Source organism: Cololabis saira, unplaced genomic scaffold, assembly GCF_033807715.1.
Source record: "Cololabis saira isolate AMF1-May2022 unplaced genomic scaffold, fColSai1.1 scf052, whole genome shotgun sequence".
Lineage (NCBI taxonomy): Eukaryota > Metazoa > Chordata > Actinopteri > Beloniformes > Belonidae > Cololabis > Cololabis saira.
This window is the reverse complement of record NW_026906216.1, coordinates 125,001-127,500: the sequence shown is the minus strand read 5'-3', so window position 1 is coordinate 127,500 and position 2,500 is coordinate 125,001. Positions and strand designations below refer to the sequence as shown.

The following is a 2,500-nucleotide window of genomic DNA, read 5'->3' as shown; positions in this document are numbered from 1 at the left end:
GTCGCTTTTACCACGTTGAAATATGTGTGGGTAGATTAAGCGAGAGCGCTCTCTGCTGGTTGAAAAAACTTACAGCACCTGGTATTCCCAGGCGGTCTCCCATTCAAGTACTAACCAGGCCCGACCCTGCTTAGCTTCCGAGATCAGACGAGATTGGGCGCATCCAGGCTGGTATGGCCGTAAGCAGAAGCTCCTGCTTGAAATACCTCTTATATGGAGTTGAAGATAAGTCATAGAATATAAGTCATTGATTTGTTGGTTTTATTTGTTGGAGTTAAAGTGCCTTAACCATGTGCAAAACACTTTAGGACGTGAGCTGTCGCTGTTACCACGTTGAAATATGTGTGGCTAGATTAAGCGAGACCGTTCTCTGCTGGTTGAAAAAGCTTACAGCACCTGGTATTCCCAGGCGGTCTCCCATCCAAGTACTAACCAGGCCCGACCCTGCTTAGCTTCCGAGATCAGATGAGATCGGGCGCATCCAGGCTGGTATGGCCGTAAGCTGAAGCTGCAGCTTGAAATACTTCTTATATGGAGTTGAAGATAAGTATATAATACAAGTCATTGATTTGTTGGTGATAATAATTTAGAAGCGCTTATTTGTTGGAGTTAAAGTGCCTTAACCATGTGCAAAACACTTTAGGACGTGAGCTGTCGCTGTTACCACGTTGAAATATGTGTGGGTAGATTAAGCGAGAGCGCTCTCTGCTGGTTGAAAAAGCTTACAGCACCTGGTATTCCCAGGCGGTCTCCCATCCAAGTACTAACCAGGCCCGACCCTGCTTAGCTTCCGAGATCAGACGAGATCAGGCGCATCCAGGCTGGTATGGCCGTAAGCAGAAGCTGCAGCTTGAAATACTTCTTATATGGAGTTGAAGATAAGTCATAGGATATATGTCATTGATTTGTTGGTGATAATAATTTAGAAGCGCTTATTTGTTGGAGTTAAGGTTTCTTAACTATGTGCAAAACACTTTAGGACGTGAGCTGTCGCTGTTACCACGTTGAAATATGTGTGGGTAGATTAAGCGAGAGCGTTCTCTGCTGGTTGAAAAAGCTTACAGCACCTGGTATTCCCAGGCGGTCTCCCATCCAAGTACTAACCAGGCCTGACCCTGCTTAGCTCCCGAGATCAGACGAGATCGGGCGCATCCAGGCTGGTATGGCCGTAAGCAGAAGCTGCAGCTTGAAATACCTCTTATATGGAGTTGAAGATAAGTCATAGAATATAAGTCATTGATTTGTTGGTTTTATTTGTTGGAGTTAAAGTGCCTTAACCATGTGCAAAACACTTTAGGACGTGAGCTGTCGCTGTTACCACGTTGAAATATGTGTGGGTAGATTAAGCGAGAGCACTCTCTGCTGGTTGAAAAAGCTTACAGCACCTGGTATTCCCAGGCGGTCTCCCATCCAAGTACTAACCAGGCCCGACCCTGCTTAGCTTCCGAGATCAGATGAGATCGGGCGCATCCAGGCTGGTATGGCCGTAAGCTGAAGCTGCAGCTTGAAATACTTCTTATATGGAGTTGAAGATAAGTATATAATACAAGTCATTGATTTGTTGGTGATAATAATTTAGAAGCGCTTATTTGTTGGAGTTAAAGTGCCTTAACCATGTGCAAAACACTTTAGGACGTGAGCTGTCGCTGTTACCACGTTGAAATATGTGTGGGTAGATTAAGCGAGAGCGCTCTCTGCTGGTTGAAAAAGCTTACAGCACCTGGTATTCCCAGGCGGTCTCCCATCCAAGTACTAACCAGGCCCGACCCTGCTTAGCTTCCGAGATCAGACGAGATCAGGCGCATCCAGGCTGGTATGGCCGTAAGCAGAAGCTGCAGCTTGAAATACTTCTTATATGGAGTTGAAGATAAGTCATAGGATATATGTCATTGATTTGTTGGTGATAATAATTTAGAAGCGCTTATTTGTTGGAGTTAAGGTTTCTTAACTATGTGCAAAACACTTTAGGACGTGAGCTGTCGCTGTTACCACGTTGAAATATGTGTGGGTAGATTAAGCGAGAGCGTTCTCTGCTGGTTGAAAAAGCTTACAGCACCTGGTATTCCCAGGCGGTCTCCCATCCAAGTACTAACCAGGCCTGACCCTGCTTAGCTCCCGAGATCAGACGAGATCGGGCGCATCCAGGCTGGTATGGCCGTAAGCAGAAGCTGCAGCTTGAAATACCTCTTATATGGAGTTGAAGATAAGTCATAGAATATAAGTCATTGATTTGTTGGTTTTATTTGTTGGAGTTAAAGTGCCTTAACCATGTGCAAAACACTTTAGGACGTGAGCTGTCGCTGTTACCACGTTGAAATATGTGTGGGTAGATTAAGCGAGAGCACTCTCTGCTGGTTGAAAAAGCTTACAGCACCTGGTATTCCTAGGCGGTCTCCCATCCAAGTACTAACCAGGGCCGACCCTGCTTAGCTTCCGAGATCAGACGAGATCGGGCGCATCCAGGCTGGTATGGCCGTAAGCTGAAGCTGCAGCTTGAAAT

The 2,500-nt window shown here is 45.9% G+C and overlaps 8 non-coding genes across 8 annotated transcripts; all 8 read right to left on the bottom strand.

Moving 5' to 3' along the window:
* Positions 1-66: 66 nt before the first annotated feature.
* On the bottom strand, positions 67-185 carry LOC133435434 (5S ribosomal RNA). Its single transcript, XR_009779288.1, has one exon. It is a non-coding gene; the product is annotated as a 5S ribosomal RNA (ribosomal RNA).
* Positions 186-384: 199 nt separating this feature from the next.
* Positions 385-503, bottom strand: LOC133434947 (5S ribosomal RNA). Its single transcript, XR_009778821.1, has one exon. It is a non-coding gene; the product is annotated as a 5S ribosomal RNA (ribosomal RNA).
* A 216-nt stretch (positions 504-719) lies between these two features.
* On the bottom strand, positions 720-838 carry LOC133435118 (5S ribosomal RNA). Its single transcript, XR_009778983.1, has one exon. It is a non-coding gene; the product is annotated as a 5S ribosomal RNA (ribosomal RNA).
* Positions 839-1,055: 217 nt separating this feature from the next.
* Positions 1,056-1,174, bottom strand: LOC133435382 (5S ribosomal RNA). Its single transcript, XR_009779238.1, has one exon. It is a non-coding gene; the product is annotated as a 5S ribosomal RNA (ribosomal RNA).
* A 199-nt stretch (positions 1,175-1,373) lies between these two features.
* Positions 1,374-1,492, bottom strand: LOC133434839 (5S ribosomal RNA). Its single transcript, XR_009778752.1, has one exon. It is a non-coding gene; the product is annotated as a 5S ribosomal RNA (ribosomal RNA).
* A 216-nt stretch (positions 1,493-1,708) lies between these two features.
* LOC133435117 (5S ribosomal RNA) lies at positions 1,709-1,827 on the bottom strand. The gene has a single exon (XR_009778982.1). It is a non-coding gene; the product is annotated as a 5S ribosomal RNA (ribosomal RNA).
* Positions 1,828-2,044: 217 nt separating this feature from the next.
* Positions 2,045-2,163, bottom strand: LOC133435381 (5S ribosomal RNA). Its single transcript, XR_009779237.1, has one exon. It is a non-coding gene; the product is annotated as a 5S ribosomal RNA (ribosomal RNA).
* A 199-nt stretch (positions 2,164-2,362) lies between these two features.
* Positions 2,363-2,481, bottom strand: LOC133435368 (5S ribosomal RNA). The gene has a single exon (XR_009779224.1). It is a non-coding gene; the product is annotated as a 5S ribosomal RNA (ribosomal RNA).
* Positions 2,482-2,500: the final 19 nt, after the last annotated feature.